Source organism: Palaemon carinicauda, chromosome 10, assembly GCF_036898095.1.
Source record: "Palaemon carinicauda isolate YSFRI2023 chromosome 10, ASM3689809v2, whole genome shotgun sequence".
Taxonomy (NCBI): domain Eukaryota; kingdom Metazoa; phylum Arthropoda; class Malacostraca; order Decapoda; family Palaemonidae; genus Palaemon; species Palaemon carinicauda.
The window spans coordinates 151,516,177-151,543,217 of NC_090734.1; the positions used below are offsets into that span (position 1 = coordinate 151,516,177).

The 27,041-nt window shown below is 48.7% G+C and overlaps 1 protein-coding gene across 6 annotated transcripts in view; it reads left to right on the forward strand.

The window, feature by feature from the left end:
* Window positions 1-27,041, forward strand: part of LOC137648865 (zinc finger protein 665-like) — a 120,060-nt gene that overhangs the window by 23,076 nt on the left and 69,943 nt on the right. For 5 of the 6 annotated variants that reach the window (XM_068382026.1, XM_068382028.1, XM_068382027.1 and 2 more), the window contains exon 2: window positions 20,085-20,249. The exons of the other annotated variant lie outside the window; for it this stretch is intronic. The gene's annotated coding sequence lies outside the window, so the exon portion shown is untranslated. The remainder of the gene's footprint in view (window positions 1-20,084; window positions 20,250-27,041) is intronic. 6 annotated transcript variants of the gene reach the window in all.

Here is a 27,041-nt window from a genome sequence, read left to right on the forward strand (position 1 = left end):
CTATCCCTGTGGTAGTGGAATTTCTTTTATACCCCAGGGAGGAAAAACTGCACGATCTCGGCAGTTAAAAGGCGATTGCTCGGCCTTGAGCCTTGCCTTTAGATTAAATGGACTTAACATTTCCTCCTTGACGGAATTGTCTCTCCTCATACAGAGCTTTGAGTGCTCCTGCCCTCAGTCAGAAGTAAGACCTCCTTCGTGGAACATAGTAAGTGTAATATGACCCCTGAAGGAAGCACCCTATCAACCGTTATGTCAGTCGTCAGTTCAAGACTTGACACTCGGGAAAGTTTTTCTTCTAGCCCTGGCATAGGTAAAGAGAGTTTGTGAGGGGCACATGGTCTGTCGTACGATGTCACCCATTCAAGGGGATAGGCAGGGTTCACTTAGTTTTGTCCCTGGGTTTATTTCCAAGACCCAAAATTCGGCTCTAACAAATCCAGATTTTGGCCCTTCTGTATTCAGAATATGAGGTTTGTAACAGATGATCCAGATCAGTGGTTATTATGCCCTATTAGGGTGCTGAGGTCTTATCTCAAAAGAACCACAGCTCTCCCACAGACTAACAGACTTTTTGTCAGCACAGGCAGAGTCAAAAGGAAAATAACACGCATTACTATCTCCTAGACTAGGCAAGTGATAGAGAGTTCTTGTTCCAAACTATAATCCTGAGACTCGAAGACCCAGATCTCATGACGTCAGGGATATACTGTAAACACATCCCTGGCGTTCAAAAAACTTTTCTGTGGCATAAGTATTACAAGAGGGAGTGTGGAAGAAGCGTTAAGCAACCTTCATGGCCCACTACCTGCAAGATGTAATCCACAGGAACCTGAACATATTCTTCATAGGTCCTGTGGTGGCTTATTGTAACTAGTTCCGAAAAGGATGTCCGGATACCTTCAGGACTCTTCAGCCTCCGTATACCAGGCAAAGTGGTCTATTTTTTTGTGGTTGATTTTGTGAAAGGCATATACAGTAGTATCCCTTCTCTTGAAGTCACCGTCCCTGTGATAGCAGAGTTTCTTTTCTACCTCGGCAAAAAATTCTGCGCGATCTCAGCGGTAAGAGGCTATTGCTCAGCCTTGAGACTCTCCTTTAGATTGAAAGGAGTTAGCATTTCCTTCTCGACGGAATTCTCTCTCCTCATATGGAGCTTTGAGTGCTCCTGCCCTCAGTCGGAAGTTAAACATCCTCCATGGAACGTAATATGTGTACTACGAGCCCTGAAAGGAGCACCCTATGAACCGTTACGGCAGTTGTCAGACTGTGACTAGACACTCAAGAACGTTTTTCTTCTAGCCCAGGCCTCAGCAAAAAGTCAATGAGCTACATAGTCTTGTCGTACGACGTCGCCCATTCAAGGAGATAGGGGTAGGTGACACTTAGCTTTGTACCTGAGTTTATTGTTAAGACTAAAAATCCGTCCTTAGCGAATCCTAGATTCGGCCCTTTCGGATTGAGAGTCTCTGATCAGTAACAGACGATACTGATAGACTGGTACTATGCCCTGTAAGGACGATGAGGTTATATCTCATAAGGATGAGAAGAACTCGACCCCAGATCATCAAGCTGTTCGTCAGCACGGGGAGGACCAATAGGAGAATCACGAAGATCCCGATTCCTCTTGGATCAGGCGAGTAATGGACAGGACACGGGACTCGGATGCCTCGACGACAGGTAGATGTCCCCGTGCCCATGATGTCAGGGGAGTAAGTACTTCTCTGGCATTCCAAAAGAATTTTTCTGTACAACAGGTACTGTAAGCAGGCAGGTAGAAAAATTAAACAATATTCACCTCCCGCTGCCTGCAAGACATTACCCACAGGAGCCTAGACACATTCTCAATAGGTCTTGTGGTGGTAGCTCATAACGTGATCGAAACATCTCGGCTCCCTTGTGGGACAAATATCAGAGGTTCGAGGGCAGAGGTTACCCGCGAAGTAAGTCTAGGATGAATGTGGCAGTGACTGGCCACTTCCAACTTCATTTTCCCCTCTCTTGGAGTGCAGCATTCCAAGAACCCTGCACAGCTGACCTTGTTCTCCTGTGGTTGAGTTTCACACTCTTTGGACAACCGCATATACATGTATATATGTGTTATGTCCCCGTCCTCATGTCGGGGGAGGCAGGAAGATACGGTATATGCATTAGGAGAGGGCATGGGCCAAATAGCTACGATGTATGGTCTAACAGATTAATTCCTTATCCTCCAGGAATGTTTGCCCAGGCTGTTATCCTGCAAGGATAACGTGGTCGAGGATCGCTCAAGGTATCGGTATACAGAGGCTGTTCCGGGAAAGTTGCCAGCCAGTTGGTTTTGGACTTCCACCCACCTAAAGGCGAGTCTCCACAGTAAAGAGCGGAAGGGTTGTATTTTGCACAGGAACAAAGGACAAATTTGGAAGTAATTTGCATTTTTCCTAGCAATACAAACCTGGAGCATTTTACACTTACTGATCCGCTGGTACCAACCCCCTGAAAGTCCTGCTGCAATTAAAAAAGTGACAGTTACTTGCTAGTGCTGGTGTGATCGGGAAGATTAACCTACCTCGCTCCTCCCTCCACTAACTAGCGTTGGGTAGTAACACCTTGGCAAAAAGCTTAATGGAAGGTTTCAGCTTTGCCTAAATAATCCCGTCAGTAAAGAGCTCCAAGTTTGTATTGCTAGGAAAAATACAATTTACTTCCAAATATGTCATAATTCTGATCTTCCTATACTGTACATTCAGATTTTCCCGGACAGTTCCATCCTGTTTGTAATACTAGGCATGCAGTTAATTCTAATAGTCAGGCATTCTCTATCATGAGGCTCAGTACTGCACTGTTCTGGAAGTTTTATTCCAGCTATGACCAAGTTGTGGAATGATCTTCATAATCAGGTAGTTTAATCGGTAGAACTTCAAAAGTTCAAACTTGCAGCAAATGTACTTGTGTTGAAAAGGCTGACATAAGTCTTTTCATAGTTTATATATGAAATATCCATTTTGATGTTACTATTTTTAAAAGATCTTAATAATTGTTAATTATTTTTCATATCGTTTATTTATTTCCTTATTTCCTTTCCTCACTGGGATATTTTTCCCTGTTGGAGCCCTTGGGCTTATAGCATCTTAATTTTCCAACTAGGGTTGCAGCTTAGGTAACAATAATACAAATTACTTCCAAATTTATCATATTTCTTTAAAATTTGTCATTCCAGCCTTCACTGTTATCCATCTCCTATAAAATAAAGGACACACATTTGTATAGTTAGGAAAAAACGGATTTTGAGCGAAGCGAAAAATCTATTTTTGGGTGAGATAGCCATGGCGTCCTGATGGAAGGTTCCTGTTTGGTAGCTTCCTTGGGTATAAGACTACTAAGATATTCCCAGAGAATTTAACCACAGGTTATCACAGAATTCTAACTTCTGGAGCGAGTATCTCAAAGGTTTCCCTTTAAGACATCGTAATACAACAGGGGACACGCATGTCTGAACGTGCCACATAGCTATCTTCACCCCGAACAGAGTTAATGCTTCGGTGTGTAAGGGCTGAGAATAGCTGGGAGCCGTTCCACAGCTAATCTCACTCGTGGCTACTACTGATACTCGAGACGTAAACAAACGGACGCCATTGCTCTGATGACGTCACGCCCGTCTTCATCCTGAAGCCAGTTGCTGCCCATCACCATGATACAATTGTGTAGGGTGGGAACAAAACTGGACGAAGTAGTAGGGAGGGTCCATCAGGACGCCATGGCTATCTCACCCAAAAATAGATTTTTCGCTTCGCTCAAAATCCGTTTTTTGGGCTCAAGCCATGGCGTCCTGATGGAAGAGTACCAGAGAATCAATGTATCGTGGTAGATTTTCCCCCAGTGTTAAGTGCCTAGGCATTGACAAAACAGCAAAGTAATCTTAGGTAAAGAACCATAGGAACGAAGTATCCTGCCCCCCAATGGTAGGAAGTTCCCATGGGCTATGCCGACGTCAAAGTGGTATTGAAGGGCTATTCATCCTGACAGAAGAACTTGAAGAACTTAGAGATGAAGCAGAATGTTTGATATTTGTATAGGAACATTCTGAATTAGACCAGTGGTGGTTGGGCACTGTGTATAGAGTTCATCTCTTGGTTATCAGAAGTAAGTATTCGTGTAGGAACCTTACTGAGACAGGGTGAATATAATTTAGGATTAGACATCTTAAATTCTTCATGACCATAAGAAAGGAGGAATAAATAAAACTATGACAGTATGTATTTCATAGTAGGTAGGAGCTGAAAGAGACGCATAAGTAATAAAATAGAAATTTTATTTCACAATGCAGAAATTAAATAATTTACAGCAAAAGTAAAGTTCATTTACAGTAATAATAATGTACATAGAAATAAAGGCTTGCTCTTGAATCTGAAAAGGAATTTCAGGATTAGTAGGTACTCGTTCTCGAGGAACGCAAGTCTTTAAACAACACATCATGCTCAAGGCATGCGGCACTTGTGTGACACTATGACATTTCACCTGGGATAAGAACAGTTATAAAAGCACTAAGTGTTTTTAGACATCACTATGAATCGCTCGAGGGTCAACATAGGCACCCGAAGAGTTAGAGTCCCAAGTAACTCACTGTTCTACGCAGAGTTAGGTGCAGGTTTCATAACACTACCTGCGGCTACCACAAAATGTTTGGCTTCGTGCACTTGTTTCGCATAATGTTTAAAGAAAACTCGCGAGGACTTCCAGCCCGTAAAGTTTTTAAGGCTTTCAAAGTCCATGCTCTGAAAGAAGTTCAGAGAAGATGCCACTTTTCTAGGATCATGACCAGCGGGTGTACTGTTCGGATCCGCTCTGCGAATGAAGTAGGTGATTTTCGCTCTTAATTGTTTCAGTGACAGGTCGCTGCCCGATGTTTCTCCTTTGAAGAGTTGGCCTCCACCAAAGTTCGAAGTTCTGCGAAGATAGACCTTGAGACTCTCTACTGGACATAGAGAGACATCCTCCTTCAGGGGGCATATTCTCCAAGGGCCCCATCTTTTGGTGGGTAATTCGTTTTTAGCGAGAAACGTCGGATCAGGGGAGAGGGTCACTTCTCCTGAATCGGCAAACAGGATGTGTCCCTCTTCTCTTGATAATGCCACTATTTCGCTGACTCGAGCTCCCGAAGCGAGAGCAAATAAAAATATAACTTTCTGAGTCAGATCCTTGAGGGGGCATGAATCGTTGTCCAAGTTGGAGGCGAAATGGAGTACCTTGTCTAGTGACCAGGAGATCGGTTTCGGAGGGGGTGCTGGGCGTAGGCGAGCACATGCTTTTGGTAATTTGTTAAAGATGTCGTTGGACAGATCAATTTGGAAAGCATATAGAATTGGTCTAGTCAAGGCCGATTTGCAGGTTGAAATCGTATTGGCTGCTAATCCTTGTCCATGAAGGTGAATGAAGAAGGACATACAGAAATCAATGGTGATTTCTTTAGGATTTTTTGCCTTGACAAAGGAGACCCATTTCCTCCAGGATGATTCATATTGCCGTCTCGTGGATTCGGTCTTGTATTCCTCTAGGAAGTCTAGACTTTTCTTCGAGATCCCAAACCTCTTCTTTGCGGCAAGGGAGAGAAAATCATGAGATGAAGGTCCTTGATTTTCGATGATGAAGCGAAGACAGTCGACTTCTGTACTTGTTGAGAGAGAACTGGGCCTGGGAGAGGGATCAGCTTGGGCTGCAGCTCCAGGACCAGGGGGGTACCAGTTGCTCCGGGGCCACTTGGGAGCCACTAGGGCCGCTGTCCCTTTGAAGGTTCTCAGTTTGGAGAGGACTTTCAACAGAAGGTTGGTGGGAGGGAACAGGTATATCTTGGACCATCTGTTCCAGTCCAGTGACATGGCGTCCACCGCTTCTGCTTTGGGGTCCTCGTACGGGGCTACGTACAGAGGAAGTTGATTGTTGTCGCTCGTTGCAAAGAGATCTATCTGAAGTTCTGGGACTTGATGAGAGATGAAGGAGAACGATCTTGCGTCTAGAGACCATTCCGACTCTATCGGGTTTGTCCGAGATAGAGCATCCGCTGTCACATTGCGGAATCCTTGTAGGTGAACTGCAGACAGGTGCCACTTCTTCTTCTCCGCCAGACGGAAGATTGGGAGAAGCACCTGATTTATCTGGGGCGATCTTGAGCCTTGGCGATTGAGACAACGAACTACCACCGAGTTGTCTAGGGTTAGACGGATGTGGATCGAGGGCGGCGGGGATAACTTCTTCAGAGTTAGAAGGACCGCCATGGCCTCCAAGATGTTTATGTGGAACGTCTTGAATAGTGGAGACCAGGTCCCTTGAGCCTGTTTCAGGTGGGAGTGACCTCCCCAGCCTTCCAGTGAGGCATCCGTGTGGATGTTGAGTGATGGAGGAGGGTGTTGGAGAGGAATGGACCTTTTCAGGGCCTTTGCTTCCGACCACGGCTTTAGGAGGCGTCGAAGTCTGTTTGGAAGCCGTCTCTTGAGGTCTCTTCGAGCGATGGATGCCGAGCGTCTCCAGACTCCCGCGGCATCCTTTAGCTGTGCACGAAGCACTGGGTTTGTCACTGAGGCGAATTGTAGAGAGCCTAGAACTCGTTCCTGCTGTCGTCTTGAAATGCGTTTGGATTTCAGTAGTCGCTTGACAGACCCTGCTATTTCCTTCCTTTTCTTCTGGGGGATGGAAAGGCGGTGTGACTGAAGATTCCAGTGGATTCCCAACCACTGAAACTTCTGAGTTGGAGAGAGGCGAGATTTCTTCTCGTTGATCTTGAATCCCAGGTGTTCTAGGTACTGGGTAACTTCGTTGCAAGACTTTGCACACTCTTCGGGCGATGGAGCCCAGACTAGCCAGTCGTCGAGGTAGGCCATCACCTGGACGTTTCTTAGGCGGAGCTGTTGTACTATGGCATCCGCCAGTTTTGTGAAGATCCGAGGGGCCACATTGAGGCCGAATGGCATGGCCCGGAAGGCGTAGCTTTTCCTTTGGAGTCGAAATCCTAGGTAGGAGGAAGCGTGATGGTTCATTGGAATGTGCCAATAGGCATCCGCCAGGTCTATAGAGACCGTGTAGGAACCTTGAGGCAGAAGGGTCCTTATTTGTTGAAGCGTCAGCATCTTGAATTTGTTGTTCTCGATGAACTTGTTGAGGGGGGATAAGTCCAGAATGACTCTGAGTTTGTCTGAGTCCTTCTTGGGAACGCAAAACAGTCTCCCTTGGAACCTGGTGGACTTTACCTTCCTTATCACCTTCTTGTTCAAGAGGTCTAGAACATATTCTTCCAGAAGGGGGGTCGATTGCTGGAAGAACCGCTGGAAGATTGGGGGTGGTTGCGTCCAACTCCAGCCTAGACCGTTCTTGATGATGCTGTGTGCCCAGGGATCGAAGGTCCAACGATCCTGGAATTGGCGGAGTCTTCCTCCCACCGGAAGCACTTCATTGCTTCTGGTGTCCCGAGGACTTGTTGCCTCGGCCGCTAGCTCCCTTTCCTCCTCTACCTCTGGAGGGACGACGAGATGCGTCTCTGCCTGCACCCCTGAACGAGCCTCTACCTTTGGCATGAAAGGTAGTGGATGGTTGCTCAAAGGCAGGGGTGAAGACCGGTGACTGTGACAACACCGGTTGGGGGACCAATTGAAAGGTCTGTTGTGGTTGGGCAACCACTTGGGAGGTAGCGGGTCCCGGAAACTGACGTCGTTGCTGACGTTGCTGGGGTTTTGGCTTTTGAGGTTCTCTCTTAGGCTGAGGTCCATCGTCCTGAGAGGGTTTCCTTTTTCTGGACATGCCCCACTTGTGGAGAAGGTTCCTATTCTCCGTGGCGGCTCTGTCAGTTATTTCCTTGACAAGGTCAGAAGGAAACAGGTGCTTTCCCCAGATGTTGGAGGAAATCAGCCTCCGGGGTTCGTGTTTCACGGTGGCACCGGCAAACACGAATTCACGACAGGCTCTACGAGCCTTTATGAAGTGGTACAAGTCCTTCATTACTGTCAGTAAGTGGGATTTGGCTAGTACCATGTAGTGATCTGGTACTCTTGTGTCACAGGCCATCACTTCCAGTTGGACTTGATGAGAAAGAGATGCCGCAAGCCTCTCCTTCGTGTCTTGTTCCCGGCGAAGGAGGTGATCGTTGAGCTTAGGGAGGTCTTCATTAAACTGACGTCCGGCGACGTCAGGATCGAGCCTTCCCACGACGAAAGTATGCTGAACATCTTTCCAGTGTCGAGCGTCAGGGGGGGTCACGATGGAGAAGGGTCTGCACTCCTCCAGTGCAGGGCAGGGTTTCCCTTCTTCCGCCGCTTTAAGGCATGCAGCTAAGGCCTTTTCCAAGAAAGGAAGAACCGCAGTGTCAGGTGCAACGTACGTAGGATGCTTCTTGCTCAAAGCCGGAAGCTTAGAGCAGGTAAAGCCCCTACTCTTAAATGCGGAGGCTAGCATAGCCTGGGCCTTTGTGAGATCGAACACTATCTCTTCTTTAGGTTCGGTCTCTTCCTTCGAGGCAGGTTCGGAACGAAGCCGGACGTAACAGTCCGGGTAGGCCTCGAAGCTTGGGAAGAACTCCACATCTTCCAACGGGACCGTGCCGATCTTGTCACTAACAAAGATCCTGCCGGTCGCAATAACCATATGCTCTGCATACCTCCACGGGTTGGCATGAGAGCAAGCTGGGAGATCCTTGACCGAAATCTTCTTCGGTTCTCTGGATCCAATCATCGACCTGATGGACTCCTGGTTCTCCTTCAGCCTGTCGTCCATGACGGCTCTAATCAGCCGGATCAGTTCTTGGGTAGAAGAGGAAGGATCCGGAGTCGAGGAGGTAGACGGAATGGACATTTCCGTCGGTGTAGGAGTAGGAGGAGGGATGGACGAGGGAGCAGCTTCAAGCTCCGACTCGGTGTATTCCACCTTGTCTTCGTCCTCTTCGGCTCCTTGAGCCATAAGCGTCTTCTCCGTGTCTTCCGAGACGTCTGAGATCTGTTCATCATCCTCGGAATCTAAACGACACTCGTGCATGGACTGAGCCATGACCACATCAGGTTCCACCGTAATTTGGACAGTGGGGATTGCTTCTTTTGGTACCACTGAGTCAGGGGAGGCCTTAGGGAACAACAGGGACCTCAGTTCTTCGGTGGCCAGGTACGGTCCAGTAGCATTTTTCTGAAAGCCACGCACCCACTTGCGCAGCTTTTCACGAGAAATGTCTCTAACCTCCGCTGAGGGAGGGTTATGGAAGGCCTCAACTAGGTGGGCCTGGCAGACCGTACAATCCAGTGGATTCCAGAACTTCAAATCCCCTTTCTTGTCTGCACAAGGGGCGTGAGTCCTGCAAGCCGTATGCCCGTAAAACTGCGGGCGTTTCACAGCGCAGAAGGCGAAGTCACACTTCATCTGCTCCTCCTGTGGAAGAAAGAGAAAATGAGTATGGGGGAGTCATAAGAATGGCTCTTAAACTAAGTTAATATTAATCATTAATTTTAACTTAAAGAAGGTGTGATGCATAGAGAATGAAAACAGTAAAGGAGAACATGCTCCATGCATCTCGCCCGGCTGGTTACCATAAGCTTGGTCCTCGGATAATCTAAATGACCGAGATCATTGGATATAGTTTCCTAGAATTCCCAGTATTTTGGAACTCCATGGAAAACCAAGGACAAGATTGGGATCGAATTCATTCGGTTCCCAGTTAAGAGCCAGAAGGCCTCATTAAAGGGTAACTGCTTCTGGCAACCAGCCGTGCTAAGATGCACATAGCATGCTGGAATTAGAAGAATGCAAAGAGACAGCATGATCACTAACAGAGCAGTACTAGGTACTGATCTTAATAGCAGAAGCAGCTTATCTGTTTGCCATATAGGGCTATCCTAGTCTTATGATAGCTACAGTAAGGGGGTGCAAGTATTCTTGACGCCTCCGAGGCATCCGGCAAGCCGCCGGCATGCCGGAGCTCGCTCCAGCATAGATTCTGGCATTAGAACAGACAATTTTCAAAAGTCAGTTAGATACCAGGATGGCGGCCGCCGGCACAACGGCGGCACGCCGGCAGGAAGCGGCGGCTCCGGCAGTCGGAGGATGCCAGGTTGGTGACTGGGATAAGGATGGTAAAGGTAGTATCGGGTTGCCGGCAGTATATGCCGGCACTCCGGTGATCGACCGGCAAGCGGACGATTAGATAGGAGTAGGAGAGCCGCCGGTAGTAGCCGGCGGCAGCCGGCAGTCCCTCGGTACACGGGGGGCTGGCGGCAAGGGTAGGGAAGTCACCAAGAAGGAGGCAGGTATTGCCGACAGTAGAGGCGGCAAGAGACCGGCACCCGGATAGATAGAGAGACAGGGGGAGGGGGGAAAGGGATGCAGGAAGTACCGTCAGGGTTCCAGACATCCCTCCCCCTCCCTGAGGGGGTGTACCCATGATAGAGGCAGGCTCTAACATCCATGAGCAGGGGTCACTAGGGACCGGGAGCTAGGTAGCCCAAGGGAGGGCTAGGGAACACCCAAGAGGGGGGGGGGGGGAGACTCCCATATGCAGAACTATACTAGTAACTAACCTTATAGGACACTATGAAGGTATATGTACCAGAGTGGACTGCACAAGGAAGCTCGGGTAGCCCTACTCATCCACCCTAAGGAGGAGTTGTAGGACAGGGGACAGATGAGTATAAACTAACCTAAGCATAGGCTAGGCTATACAAGAGATAGGTGGGGAGGGAGAAGAGAGAAGTCTTCCCAGGAAGGGTTTCTGTACCAGAGCGGCCACTAAGGGAAGGGAGGACACTCCCTAACCTAAGATCAGGCTGATCGGCTAAAACGGTGCAAGAGTACAGTTTCAGCATGGAACAGAGAAACCTTCCTAACCCGACCTAGAACAGGGCTAAAAGTCCTGAACTAGGCAAGGAAGAAGACATATCGCTATCGCAGGAAAGTCATAGACTATCCTAGCCATAGAGGTAGGCTAGCCTAACCTCACTCTCAGACGCAATCCTAAAGGGGGTTCATTCCTTTAGGGAGGACCGAGAGGCGATATATACTCTATTAGACAATTAATCCCTTTACTCAGAAAAGGGATCAAGGCTAAATAGAGGGAATGCCAAGGCAGGGGATGAAGGAAGCATATAGGGGTCCTAATATTAGGTTAGGCTAGAAAGAATCACTGACTAGCCTATCCCCTATATGGTCCCTGAAGGCGAAAACATTTGCATCACTGTCAAAAGTATTGTAAAATAATAATGCCACTATCTTCATAACTTAGTCTAGGATCACTAATAAATCATGCATGAACACTTGTATGTAGGCTCCTGGCCTGGGGGCTATAGAAGCCGACTGGTATGAGGTCAATCGATGACCGAAAAAAAGCGTCTAAACACGATATAAAAGTTCCTAGCTATGAAGACTAAATAAACTAATGTATTCGATTAGTATATAATGCCGGAAGCGTTGTTGTGGCTAACTAAATAAGACATGCATAACAACAACGACGCCATAAAATGGCGGGTCCGGTAGAGGCACAGCTCTGCCACAAAACATCAATTATTTCGCAAAATAATATTTACTTTACGGCCAGAGCTTAATTAAACAATACTGGAACCTTGTACTCAACTTTCCAGAAGAAGGCGAGGCTGAAGGTAACGACATAGCGAAGATGCAAAGCGATAAAGATAACACAGGGAAAATCCGTCTAAGTAGGGCAGCTACTAAACAAAGGATGAAGACGGGCGTGACGTCATCAGAGCAATGGCGTCCGTTTGTTTACTTCTCGAGTATCAGTAGTAGCCACGAGTGAGATTAGCTGTGGAACGGCTCCCAGCTATTCTCAGCCCTTACACACCGAAGCATTAACTCTGTTCGGGGTGAAGATAGCTATGTGGCACGTTCAGACATGCGTGTCCCCTGTTGTATTACGATGTCTTAAAGGGAAACCTTTGAGATACTCGCTCCAGAAGTTAGAATTCTGTGATAACCTGTGGTTAAATTCTCTGGGAATATCTTAGTAGTCTTATACCCAAGGAAGCTACCAAACAGGAACCTTCCATCAGGACGCCATGGCTGGCTTGAGCCCAAAAAAGGGATTTTGACGAAGGAAAAATCTATTTCTGGGAAGAGGCCTGTGACGCCCGGTGAAAAGGGTCCTTCTTTACACTTTTCTAATATAAATCTTCCAAATATACTAGAGAAAGATAAAAGCATGGAATGCAGAGGTTACAACCCTCGCGCGATCACCTTGTAGGTGTCGTGTATTTAACCCTTTTACCCCCAGGCTATTTGGAAATTTCCAACCCTTAACCCCCAGGGGGTTATTTTTTTCCCAGCTCATTTTGCAGTATATTTTTTTTAAATTGCTCTAACAGCCTTAATTTTTGTCATAGAGAGGTCAGGTTGGTCTCATTCTCTTGGAAAATGCCTGAATTTTTTCAAAAAATTATCAAAAATATGAAAAAAAAAAAAATTAAAGCATTTTTTTGCAAGGATGTACCGGTACGTCCATAAGGGTAAAGGGATGGGTTTTGTGAAACGTACCAGTACGTCCTTTGGGGGTAAAAGGATTAACAAGGGCGTGTGAAAACCACTATTCACAGGCTGTCTTCCATTTAGATAATCCCTTCATCAATGGGGAGGGCCGTGACAGGCCCTAGAGAACACAGTTGGACTACCCCACCGACACCTACCACGCGCGCTCTCTAGGACATCCTTCTGCAAGAACATATGACTTGGCAAAGAAAAAAAGAGGGTGGGTCCGTACCAAACAACCGGGAAGGGTTTCACCGGGCGTCACAGGCCTCTTCCCAGAAATAGATTTTTCCTTCGTCAAAATCCCTTTTCTGGGGCGGCCTGTGACGGCCGGTGAAAATGTACCAGAGAATGCCTTCCAAGCCCAATACAATAATAACATAACAAGGAGAAAACAAACACCATGTAAGCCAATAATATAATACTGTAAGTAAAATTACAAACTAGCCAAAGACATAGGGGACGTAAGGCTAAAATAATATGAAGACAAGGAATCACCTGAGTGTCCAGTCCCAAAAGGTATCAATCTTACATGTCTAAGCATATCTAAACATTATAGGAATGGTAATTACAACAACAGTTAAATCATAGGAATTAAACATGGCAAATAACTTAGGGCTAACGAACCACCCAGGAGAGTGGCGACGTGGTGTGAGAGGTGGGTAGGAGGGAGGAGAGAGGAGATGGAATAAAGAAATAATCAGAGTTTAATGGGGAGAGATAAGACTCCCCGCTGCAACCGTAGGGTATTTAAGGGCCTGTAAGTTCTTTAGATAGTGGCGTTTGAAAACCATAGGAGATTTCCATCCCGTATATTTTTTAAGGTCATCAAAGTCCATGTTCTGGAAGTAATTGATGGAGGTAGCTATTGACCGTATATCATGAGCATGGGGAAATGATTCCGGGTTAGCATGTTTAATGAAGTAGAGGATTTGTTGTCTGATACCTTGAATGGTCATAGTACCCCCTTTTTCCTTGATAAATAAGGGGCCAGACGAGCGGGTGGCAGATCTAGCTAAAAAGGTCCTGAGAGTAGTGACTGGACACAGTGAAGGATCCTGGGGAAGGGAGATAATCTTCCAAGGGGACCGCCTATTTTGCGGGTCCTCATTTTTAGCTAGGAAAGCTCTGTCTGGAGAAAGCAGTACTTCGCCTCTAGGGAGGAAATCTATGTTTTCCGGGTTACGTGAGAGAGCTGCTAGTTCTGAGATTCTAGCACCTGAGGCCATAGCTGTTAGAAATAGTGTCTTCCTAAGCAAAGTGATATAAGAGCAGGTCTCATTGTCCGTGTCTGTCGCAAGTTTGAGGACATTGTTCAGAGACCAAGAGACTTTTTGTGGCCGATCCAAAGGCTGAAGCCTAGCACACGCTTTTGGAATAGATGAGAAATAGGAATCCGCCAGGTTAATGTTAAACCCAACAAGGAAGATCTTCTTCAAAGCTGACTTGATGGTGGTTATAGTGCTAGCTGCCAGGCCCTTGTCAAATAGGAACCTAAAAAACGAGATGGCTAAATTCGGAGTCATACGAGTATGGTCTGAATTCTTTAGGAAACCTGCTAATTTCTTAACAGCCGAATCATATTGACGAATTGTCGAGTCCCTTTTGTCCGCTTCGATGAAGAGAACGTTTTCCGGGTCAATGTTTGCGTCTTTATGAGCTGCAAACTTCATGAAGTCCAAAAAGTTAGGGTTTTGGCTATCCTTGAGGAATCTGACACAGTCTGTGTTTGGATTACTTGAGTCAGTTTGGGGAATGGAATCCGGAAGGGTCAGAGTTTCAACTCGAGGAGGAGAGGAAACCAACTGCTCTTTGGCCAGTGAGGTGCTACTAAGGCCACTGCTCCCCGGAAGGAGCATAGTTTGTGCAATACTTTCATTAGAAGATTCACTGGTGGAAATAGGTAAATCTTCCTCCAATGGTTCCAATCCAGGGTTAATGCGTCTATGGCATAAGCCTGAGGGTCCATGTTTGGTGTCACATAACACGGAAGTTTGTGATTCATCAGAGTTGCGAATAGATCTACCTGGAGGCCCGGAACCAGCCTGAGTATCCACCGGAATGAAATTATGTCCAGAGACCATTCTGATTCCAGTGGTTTCGTCCTGGATAATGAGTCCGCTATTACATTCTGGACTCCCGCTAGGTGGGTTGCTGACAGGAACCAGTTCTTTTCTGTTGCCAAGGCGAAGATAGTGATCAGGATCTGATTCAGGTTGGGCGACTTGGATCCTCCCCTGTTGATGCAGTGTACTACGGCTGTGCTGTCTGACACTACTCTGATGTGGGTCGACCTCGGAGGAGAGAGTCTCTTCAGGGTCAAGAACACTGCCATGGCTTCGAGAACATTGATATGGAAGTGTTTCATGTCGGGTGACCAAGAGCCCTGAAACATCTGATGTTCGTAGTAACCCCCCCATCCACTCAGAGACGCGTCTGTATGATTTGTCACTTGTGGGGGTGGGAATTGAAGAGGAACCGATTTGGAGAGGTTCTTCGGTTCGGACCATGGCTGTAGTCTCATTTTCAAGACAGAGGGGATCTTCGAGACCTTGTCTCTTAAAGGTACTGTGGCTCTCTTTCTCCAAACTCGATTGATGTCTTTGAGTTTGGCTTTCAATAGTCGATCTGTTACTGAAGCGAATTGAAGAAGGCCGAGGATTCTTTCTAAGGCTCTTCTGGACACCTGTTTGTGTTTGAGAAAATTCTTGATCTTGGAAGCTATTTCTCTTACCTTTTTGGGAGGTAGAGACAGCTTGTGCTGTGCAAGGTCCCACTGTATGCCTAACCATTCGAAGTGGTCTGATGGTAGTAGGCGGGATTTTCGGAGATTGACCCGAAATCCCAGGTTGGCGAGAAAACGAAGTACAGGGTACTTTCTTCGTAGCTCTGTTGCATTCCAGGGCCGACCGAGCCCAAATGAGCCAACCGTCCAGATAAGCAACGATCTGAATCCCTTGGTTCCTGAGTTGTTCTAACACTGTCTCTCCCAGTTTCGTGAATATCCTGGGTGCAATGTTGGGGCCGAAGGGCATGACTTTGAACGCAAAGGCTTTCCTGCCTAGATGGAAACCTAGGTAAGGAGAGAAGTTTCGAGCTATTGGTACGTGATAATAGGCATCGGTAAGATCGATAGAGGTGGTGACGGCCCCATGGGGAAGTAAGGTCCGTATCTGAGAGATGGTCAACATCCGGAACCTGTCGCAGAGGATGTAAGAATTTAGCTTTGACAAGTCCAGGACCACTCTCAATGCCGACGAGCCTTTCTTCGGAACTGTGAACAGGCGGCCTTGGAACTTCAGCGATCAAACCCGTTTGATTGCCTTTTCTTTAGTAACTCGGTGGTGTACCCTCTCAGAATTGTAGTGGGTTTCTGGAAGAAGGCCACTGGTGGAGGAGGAGAACCTTGTGACCATTTCCACCCCAAGCCTTTGGAGACTATGCTGTGAGCCCACGGACTGAAGGTCCAATGGTCTCGAAAGTGGTAAAGTCTCCCCCCTACCGGGACTATATCATTGCGAGGGAGTGAATCTAGGTCCCTTCCCTCCTCGAGAACCCCTTGTCCTAGGTCCGCCTCGTTGACGGAACTGTCCTCTACCCCTGTAGCTACCTCTCTGGTGTCCACGAAAGGGACCTGAAGGTTCGTAGCTAGAGTTGTATGCGGGTGAGGGGATCCAAACGGGGTTGGGTACCTGGGGGAGCAGTGAGGTAGACCACCTGTTGAGGGTGCTTCGGTTGTAGAGTCGACGAAGCAGCGGGGGACTGTGAAGACGAGTGGGTAACAGACGATTGATGGTAGTGTCCTCGGCTCGTCTTGTAAGGGGCAAACCTCTGTTTCTTCCTGAAGAAGGTTTGCCTTTTGAACTTCAACCCTCCTTTTGGCAGTGAGGCCCCACCTCGCTTGCAAATTTTGGTTTGCTCTCACAGCGTCTTGTAGAACCTTGTTCACCTCCTCCTGAGGAGAAAGGTTCTTACCCCAGCAGGGGGAAGCTATCAGTCTGTTCGGTTCATGCCTGATCGAGGCCTCAGATAGAACGTGTTTCCTGCAACTAACCCGAGCCGAACAAAACTCGTGTAGGTCGATTTGGAAGGACAGAGACAGGTTCTTTGTGAATACCCGGAACAAGGTCTCAGTCGGATAAAGCGAGGCTAGAGACTCCACGGAGGTAATGGAGTGGAGAGACCTAGCTAACCTATTCCGTGCCTCAAACTCAGTCTTGAGAAGATTTTCCGGTAATTTGGGAAGCTTCTCGGAAAACAGATTAGAGGCGCAGTCTGGGTCTAACTTCCCTACTGTGAAAGTAGAGGGGGCATGATCCCAGATAGTAACGGTACTCGGGATGAGCATGGAGGTGGGGTCCGTCTCTTTAAGAGCCGGCATGGCAGAACCTTCTTTGATAGCTTGAAAAGTAAGACCTGCCACTTTATCTGTAATAGGCAAGGTAATAACTGGAGAAGCTGTAAATATGGTGTAGGCTCCTTTGTGTGGGGTGAGCTTGGAATTAGTGCACCCCCAGTCCGACAACGTCCTGGCCCAGAGAGCTTGGGCCTGCTCTTTAGGAAATATTACCGTTTCCTTCGGTACCTTGTCTAACCTAACCAAGGCATGTTCTTTCAATCGGATGAATCCGTTGAATGGGAATTCTAGTCGCGGAGGGTAAAATTCTAGGTCCTCTAGAGGGCGGGTGCCTATGCCCTCCAGAGTTATGGCACCATCTATATATGGAGCATGTAAGGCAAATCTCCAAGGGTTGTTTTTATCGAAGGGGGGTAACTTCGATGCGTCTGGGGCTGAAGGAGGAGGCATCCGAGTTCCGGAACGGATCAGACTCGCCACCATATCTTTGAGCTCCGTCATAGCTCCTTGGTCTGGTCTAGAATGTTGTTGTAGATGCTGTTGTATCTGCTCTTTCACAATATCCCTGACCATGGTGGCGTATAAGGCGGGCTCCCGAGCCCGATCTGCTGACGAAGCCCTGGGCTTAGCGGACTTCGTCTTTTTAGGAGTCACGGTTTTAGGTACAGTAATATGAACATCAGGATCCTTTGAGGGTCCCGGGACCGGTGACACTGATAATGGCAAAGCTGAAGGCTTAAAGGTACGTAGTGGCTTCACCTTGGGTCGTACAGGAACGGAGGGACCTCGAGGAGAAGCCGTAGGTTTATCAAAGCCGTGGAAGGAAGCAGTAGAGGAAGGAGTGTGGGGTGAAAGGGGGTCCACCAACTCATCACCACCTACCTGCTCATCCATGGGTTCGTCGTCCAGATCTAGAAAGGGCGCGTCCTCCGTCAATAAAACCTTTTCCTCCTTTAGAATGGTTGCTCTAACTGCCTCTATTAATGGTGCCGCTGTCTCAGATGGAACTGCTGCAGTAGTAGAGCATGGGAATAGGCGAGAAGCCATGTCTCCATCAAGGAGATAGGGTGCTCCAGACGGCGCATTCCTCCCAAAACCTGACACCCAAGGACGGAGAGTAGCTCGTCTCCCGGAGAGATTCATCATCAGCCTGAAAGAGGAGAGGGGATTAATGATGAAGCAATAATCGATGTAAATATATAAAGACCAATTAATTCCTCGCAAAGGATATTAACAGGAACAAACTAGAACCAACTTACCTCCTCGCTCAGGAGTAGGGATGACAGCTCATAGTAGAGCATGCATGACTCCGGGAACCATACCATGTAGGGGGCTTGTCCCGGTTCCCGAGAGAAGGATATGGCGCAATGTGCATGGGACTGGCATAGATCATGGTCCATGGGATCAGTAAAGGCAGCGGAGCAGCCTTTGGCAGCGCAGCGGACTTTCTGTAAAATAAAGAAGACATAAGTCTGGATGTTCCTTGAGATTCTGGTCAGTGACATATGAATCCACAGAAAACAATTAATTTTAATTATGTGAGTAAAATAATAGCTAACAAATTAATATATTAAGAAAGTATATTAATAACCAGTAACCACGTAACATTAAACTATAAACTTCATCGGTATCCAATTGTTAACTCCGGTTCTGATCGTCTGATTGATCTCTGTTTGTACCGGAGATCCGGTGACAAAGGCCCGTCATCGTGATATCGTGACCGTCAGCGGTACGATAACATTAACCTCAATGCTGAATGTCTGTGTTATCTCCAGTGAAGCCGGAGATTCGATAAAAAAAGGGACCGCAATAATGTAATTGTGATCAATCATGACAAAGGTTCGTGTGCAAAGTGCCGCAGCCGGAGTCTGAGTGCCGGATTTCACCGTTGCACTCCAAATATCTGAATAGTTCTCACCCAAAGAGTATCCATTATAGCGGAGTATAACTCAAGGCGGAGCTAAGGGTGTCGGCATAAAGCGACCTCAACTAATGACTCATACACTAACGTAACCTATTAATAGTGCTAGCTATACTGTATTAACAGTAACCACATAAATAAAACGTGAATATCATTAAACGTAATATCATCAACTCGGAGAATAAGAGGAGGCAGGAATAACTTGTGATCGTAAAAAAAATGGAAAACGGGAAATCCACCTCCCTTACTCGAGCTTAATAAAGAAAACGAGAGAAGGGGTAACTCGTAACTGTAGAAACAGAAAACGAGCACTCTATGCTCACGCTCTCAAGGTTACATAATAAAAAACCATCATCACACAATAATATGATAAGAAAAATAAGAAAATTGATTGCTTTTTCTTAGTAATTGTAATAACCAAGAACGAATAATAACGACAACGTAACAAATAAACATAAAGATATAGTCTAAAACGAGCGCCTTCCTGAGGCATGAACACAACTATAACAAAGACTAAATCGCTATTCTTCGTAGGTCCAAATTGGACTTGCTAGCAAATAAATACCATAGTAAAAACTAATAATAAATAATGATAATAAAATTGGTCATAAAACGTAAGTGATATAACCTAGATGACAGAGTACCAGATGGGCAATATTAACTTTAAAATTACCGAAGCGAACAAAACCCAAAATGGCTGCCGATACCGAGGCAGGCCAATCGCTTCCAAAACTAAAATCCACAATACTGGAAAAAACACACATGCCCGGTACTGAAATAAACTGTCAAAACAAACTATGGTACTTAACATTGGTAAAGGTGAAGTAGCAACGTCAGTCATGTTGAATTAACGACAAACACTTGGGAAAAAACACTGAGCAAAACACTATCGTCTTAGCGAGCAAGTCCAAAACAGAAGGAAGTCCTAGAGAGCGAGCGTGGTAGGTGTCGGTGGGGTAGTCCAACTGTGTTCTCTAGGGCCTGTCACGGCCCTCCCCATTGATGAAGGGATTATCTAAATGGAAGACAGCCTGTGAATAGTGGTTTTCACACGCCCTTGTTAAATACACGACACCTATAAGGTGATCGCGCGAGGGTTGTAATCTCTGCATTCCATGCTTTTATCTTTCTCTAGTATATTTGGAAGATTTATATTAGAAAAGTGTAAAGAAGGACCCTTTTCACCGGTCGTCACAGGCCGCCCCAGAAATACAAATTATTTTTAAAATCTCATATTTTTTTTTTTTTTTATAAATTATCTTGCCTAATGGAGTTTAAAACAAAGTTTTTAATTAAGAGCCCCTTTCTTTCTTCTCTACCTAGAAGTGAGAAAGAAAAAATTAAGCGTGTAACTTGGAGGATGCTAGGGAGCCCAATTTGCAGGATGTCCTCAGCCGCTTGGAATAGTGTACCAGTTCTTCTTTCATAAAATCTAGAAAAGTCTCCATACAAAATACAAGTACTGTACTGTAAATTAAGTAGAATATGGTAAGGCATTAGTCTGTATTTTATTAAGCTTGAAATTTATTCCCAAAAATATCTTGGCATTTAATGTTGTTTTGAAATTTTTATTCGTAATTGTTCCGACACGAATACAAACCCTACGCTATTTATAGGGATACTGTATATTTTTGGTGAAGCGGAAAGACGAGCCATGATAAGTTTAGCTCTCGTAACACAGTGTCTTTGGACTCTCATCACGCTGAGCCTTCGCGCTCGTGCGACCCTCCTTGTCATGTTGAGCCTTCAGGCTCTTGTGACTGCCGTTATGCTGAGCTTGCAGGCTCTCGTCGCACTGGTTACACTGAGCCCCTGTGCTCTCATAATCCTCGCGAATGAGAGTTGTTCCGTAACTGAAATACAAACCATGCTATTTACATAGGGTAATTACTTGGGCGTAGCTGAATGAAGAGCCATAAGAATTTTAACGACGGTTTACTACCCCACCGCTAGTTAGTGGAGTGGGGTTAGGGAGGGGTAGCTTGCTACCCCTCCCCCTTCACACACACAGTGAGTGCTTCACTTTGCTTTTGGCTCGGAGAGACGACAGACCTGTCTGCGCTCTCCTTCGTTTTGACTGCCATAATCTGTTTTGCTTTTTCTTCCAGTGTGTGTTTGAAGTTGGCCTCTATCCTTTTATTATGCGTACGTGCCCTGGACTTCTCGGCCGCCCTTGTGGTACCTTTATGTCGACCACGGACACTGATCCTCACTCCTTATGTCCTCAGTGTAGGGGCCAACGGTGTGATAAGTCTAATGGATGTATTGAGTGTAGGGAGTGGTCTACCTCCCAGTGGGAGAGGTTTGCCTGGCGCCGCAAGAAGAAGTCTAAAAGGGATATTTCTCCTTCAGAGGTTTCTCTGAAGAGAGAAAATTCCAATCCTTCTTCTTCCGTAGCCCTTTCCTCCTCCGAAGCTCCCACTCGATCGGTTTCTTCCGAGAGGCTGGCGAGTGGTAGCGTAGACCGTATTGCTGTTGACCGATCTCGGGATGCAGGTGAGATAGTTGCCTCCCATAGCGAGGCAGCTGCCCCTCCTCCCCCGGAGGAGGATATTGTTTCTCATTTGTCTGTGAATAACTCTGATTTATTACAGCTTTGGGCTTCCTTGGGGCTTCAGGGTTCGCCCTCCAGGGAAGCGCTGTTTGACATGATCAAACTAGGTGCAACCGTTAAACAATCGCCGACGACAGCAGGGATAGATCCCTTGTCTGTCGTTGACGTTGTTGTAACGAAGGCATAGAGTGTTTCTGTTCAAACACCCGTGCCTGTTGTTGCTAAGGTGCTGAAGGCTTAGGGTCCCCCTCCGAACATCCTTCGAGGGAGGAACTAAGTCCTACGGTCTCTCCTGCGGGTGATTCACTGACAGAGACTCCTCTGCGGGAGGCCTTATGAAGGTCAGGTTGCTGATCCAACGGCCCCTCGTGGGCGTATAAGGTGGAAGGCTCGTCCTCCCCTTCGCCGTAGAGGTCTTCCTTCTCCTCACAAGGGAGTTAGGAGGCGCCTCTTCGGCTCGTCATCCCCGCAGTCCTCTGCGGAGGAGACAACTCGCCCTTCACCGTTCCTGCCAGCTACCACCTTGGTCCTCTCCAGGGATCGTTCGTGATCCCCGTTGGAAGATGGTCGTCCTTTGAGACACTGTATCCTGAGACCTGCTGACCTGCCGTCACCCTTCAAGGATGATGCGCTGTACGTGCCTACTAAACCTGTCATTGTGCAGGCACCGGTCCCTTCGGGGCAAAAGGGTAGTGATCGCAAAATTGCGCATCCAACCCTTGCGCGCCAGGTTATACCTGCTCGCCCTTCTGCTGTTGCTGCTGCTGATCCTGATTTAGCGCCACTGCGCTTACCTACGCGCATGCGCGCAAATGTTTCAGTTACGTGCCAGGGTTCCCCTGCGCGCGTGCGCGCAAATTTTTCAGTTACGCGCCAGGGTTCCCCTGCACGCCCACAACCTTCGGCGCGCCCGCGCCCATCAGCAGTTCCTGAGTTAGCGCGCCTGCGCACAAGCGCCCGGCAGTTCCTGACCATCGCGCTGTCCAAGAGGCACCTAAGTTAGCGCACAGGCGCTCGCAGGTGTCTCTAGACCCCCAGCACTCTTATACTACCAAGAGTGATGCGCGCCAACCCCGCGCAGTTCCTGTTATAGCGCACACGCACTCGCCAACGCACCAGCGCGCTTCTAACTCTCAGCGCGCAGCCCAGGAGATTCCTAAGCTAGCGCACGGGCGCTCACAGGTTCCCCTGGACTCACTTCCATCTGCGCGCGATATACCAACTGCACGCAATGTTCCAGTATCCCGCGAGGTTCCAGCTGCGCGCCAAGTACCAGTTGCGCGCGCCCATCGCAACAGCACACACCTGTGCGCCCGCATCCTGATGCGCGCCATGCTCGCCCACGATCTCCTGCGCGCCTGGCCATCTCACGATCGCCTAAGGCACCTGCGCAACCGCTCGCCCGTCTATCTTACGATCGCCTAAGGCAGCTGCGCAACCTGCGCACCGCTCGCCTGCGCGCCAGCGTGCCAACTCGCCCTCGCGCTATCACCCTGCCGTGTCAGACACACGCCCGCGAACTGCTGCGCACTCGCGCCCATCAGTAGTACATCAATCTACTGCGCGCCCTCGTAACCAACCTTCATCCCCGCCTTGTATGCCAGCTCCTGCGCGCTACACGCCCTCGCCGTCTCCTGCGCGCTACACGCCCTCGCCGTCTCCTGAGCGCTACACGCCCTCGCCGTCTCCTGCGCGCTACACGCCCTCGCCGTCTCCTGCGCGCTACACGCCCTCGCCGTCTCCTGCGCGCTACACGCCCTCGCCGTCTCCTGCGCGCTACACGCCCTCGCCGTCTCCTACGCGTGCCCGCGCCCTCTCCTGCGCGCCTGCGCCCTCAGCCTCGCACGCCCACGCGCGTGTGCGCGAATATCCTGCCGCGCACGATTCCTTCACGCGCGACCCAGAACAGGGCTCATCACGCGATCACCAGCGTGATCGGCGCCCCGATCGCCAATGCGATCACGCTCGAGTTCCAACAGGGCTACAGGCAGACTGGTCATCATCGAATTTCCCTCCCCGCAAGTGCAGAACAGTGCGCTCGCCAGAGGAAGGGAGGTTTCCAGACAGGTCTAAGGACTCTTCTTTTTCTTCTATTGCAGCTTCTCAACAGGCGAACCCTCATATGTCGACTCCTTCAAGGGATCGAACGATCCCCTTCCATCCAGAGGGAGTATCTGACAGCACGACTGTCAGTCAGCAGCCCTGGTTTGGCACCATTGTCAGAGTGCTTATGCAGGCGATGAAGCCTGTGCTCTCTGACTTGGGCCACAAATCAGTGGCAGCTTCCTCCCCCCTGAAGAGGAGGAGAGGAGTCCCCTCCGTGGTAACTTCTCCAAGGACTATCCTGTCTCCTCGCAAGTCCTTATGTAAGGTTCCTTCCCCCCCTCAGACTTTCTCTCCCTCCCCTGCGGATGAGTTTTACCCATCCTCAGGAGAGTCGGAAGAGCCGGTCCGTTCCCCCATGGCACCAATGGGGGAAACTCCGCCTTGCCCTGAGAAGTCTTCTCGTACAGAGGTAGGGAAAGCCTTACAGCCATCATTGCTGGAGTCCTGTATCCCTCCTAGGAGGGAACCGAAGGACTCGAAGACTGTTCCCAAGTCTTCCGCAAGGACCAGACAGGAACTAGATAGACCTTTGGAGAACGTCCGCGAGTCTCCTCAGGAAGAGCCTCTGGGGACGGGAGACTTCGCTGCCAGTCCGTCAGGAGGAGAGCATCAAGAGTCAGAACATGCGTTCTGGCAAGTCCTGACCCTCATGAGGAACCTCAATGGGATCCCAGACCCAGAGATTCCTCCTCGTGAGGGAAAGGATACGGTCCTGGACCGAATCTACGGCACCCAGAAACCCTGGTCACGGGATGAAGAGTGCCAGAGACAAGGTCGAGGGCCAGCTCTCTGAGCTAGCCTCCTCCAATAGATCCAGCGCCGGTAACAAGCTCCTCCATCCTCCTCGAGTACATCAGAGGAGGTACTTTGAGATCCTAGAGGAGTCTTGTTTGGGTCTTCCAGTTCACCATTCTGTGGGAGAACTCACTGGGGGAGTCCCTCTGGAGAGGCTCTCCAACCGGCGAGTGACCTGCAACTGAGATCCTAAGTCAGGAGAAGGTTGCGAAGTGTGCCATGCAGGCAACTTCGTGGCTTGACATCTGGCTGGGGTCTCTGGGCATCCTTATACGTTCTGAGGATCTGTCCAAAGAAAGTACCAGGAAGGCACTGGAGACATTCTTACTCTCAGGCACTCGGACCATTGAGTTTCTGGCCCACCAAGTCTCGAGCTTGTGGGCCAACATGATTCTCAAGCGTCGGGACACAGTGGCTGAGAGGTTTCAACAGAAGGTCCCCAGTTCCGATGTTAGCAGGCTCAGACACTCTTCTGTTCTCTGTAAGAGCTTGTTTGAGCCAAAGGACGTGGAGCTAGCCGCTGAGAGGTGGAGGAAGTCCAATCAGGACCCCTCATCCACAAGGCCCTGACATCGAGGCCTTACAAACCTCCAGTAGCCCAGCAGCCCTGTCCAGCTAAGGACACAAAGAAGACAACGGCAGCGAAGCAGAAGGTGTCTAAGCCCTTTCCTGCCAAGGGCAGAAGGGGCAAGAAGTCTTCCAGGGGAGGAGGTAAAAATCCCAGAGGGAACGGCCGAGGCCGTAAACGCTAGGATTGGCAGTCTCCCTGCATGTCCACCAGTGGGGGGATGCCTACAAAGTTGCGCGACAAGGTGGCAGCAACTCGGGGCAGATACCTGGACGATTTCCGTAATCGGTCAAGGTTATCGCGTCCCGTTCATCTCATGTCTACCTCCCCTGACAGCGAATCCAGTGTCATTGAGCTCCCTTACCATGGGATCGGTTTAGGGACAGGCCCTCCGGGCAGAAGTCCAGACCATGTTGAAGAAGAACGCTCTCCAAGAGGTGGTGGACGGGTCCCCAGGCTTCTACAGTCGACTCTTTCTTGTGAGAAAGGCGTCTGGAGGCTGGAGACCGGTCGTCGACCTCTCGACACTGAACGGGTTTGTCAAACAGACTCCGTTCAGTATGGAGACGGCAGACACGGTCAGGCTTGCAGTGAGACCACAAGACTTCATGTGTACACTGGAGCTGAATGACGCTTACTTCCAGATCCCAGTCCACCCGTCTTCAAGGAAGTACTCAAGATCTACCAGTTCAAGGTGCTGTGCTTCGGTCTCTCCACAGCACCTCAAGTGTTCACCAAGGTGTTCACCTTGATTTCATCATGGGCTCACAGGATCGGCATCCGTCTCCTCCGTTATTTGGACAACTGGCTGATCCTAGCAGACTTGAAGGCAACCCTTCTTCGCCACCGAGACAAGCTTCTCGAACTTTGCCAAGATCTTGGGATCTTGGTAAACCTCGAGAAGTCCTCTCTGCAGCCCTCTCAGAGACTGGTATACCTAGGCATGGTCATAGACACCAATCTCCACAAAGCCTTCCCATCAGACAATAGGATAGCAAGGCTGAGGAAGGTCGCGAAACCTTTCCTCACACGAGAAGAACTTCCAGCCCAATCGTGGTTACGTCTCCTCGGCCATCTCTCCTCCCTGGCCCGTCTGGTTCCCAACAGTCGCCTCAGAATGAGATCTCTCCAGTGGCGACTCAAGTCGTGGTGGTATCAAGGACACGATTCCCCGGACACCTTAATCCCTATGGGACAACCAGAACAGACGGATCTCCAGTGGTGGGTGGCAGACGAGAACCTACGAAAGGGAGTGGATCTTCTCGTCCTCCCCCCAGACTTGATGTCGTTTTCGGACGCATCAAAGAAAGGGTGGGGGGCCCACGTTCTGAACCACACGACCTCAGTCCTGTGGTCAGAATCAGAAAAGTACCTTCACATAAACCTGCTAGAAATGAAGGCCGTGTTCCTGGCACTTCAGAAGTTCCACCAAGTCCTGGCGGGCCACTCTGTGGTAGTGATGAGCGACAACACCACAGTGGTGGCTTATATAAACAAGCAGGGAGGTACTTTTTCAGAACAGCTATCCCATCTGGCAGTAGAGATACTGAAATGGTCCGAAGTCCACTCGATCACACTAGCAGCTTGCTTCATTCCGGGCAAAAGGAATGTGCTCGCCGACAGTCTGAGCAGAACGACACAGATAGTGAGTACCGAGTGGTCTTTGGATCCTCAAGTAGCCAACAAAGTCCTGACTTTGTGGGGTTCCCCGACTGTGGACCTGTTCGCTACATGTAGCGCTGAACTACAAGCTCCCGCTGTACTGCTCCCCAGTCCCGGATCCCAAGGCTCTCTGGCAAGATGCCTTCCAACAACGGGGGGACAACATCGATGTGTACGCCTTTTCCCCATTCTGTCTGATGAGGAGAGTACTCAACAAGACCAGAATATCGGTCAGTCTTTCAATGACCCTCATAGCTCCGCTCTGACATCACGCAGAATGGTTCCCGGACCTTCTGCAACTCCTTATGGAGCCTCCGAGGGAACTCCCTCCACGTCACGAGCTACTCAAACAACCACATGCCAACATCTTCCACAAAGCCGTAGCTTTGCTTCGACTTCACGCCTGGAGACTATCCAGCATCTTCTCAAAGAGAGAGGATTTTTGCAACAAGTTGCGAACAGGATGTCTGGACACCTGCGCAAGTCATCCGCAGGGGTCTACCTGGCGAAGTGGCGAGTTTTCTGTGGTTGGTGTCGTGGAAGGGGTATCTCTCCACTCGATGCCACTATGTAGAAAAATGCACATCCGTGTGCA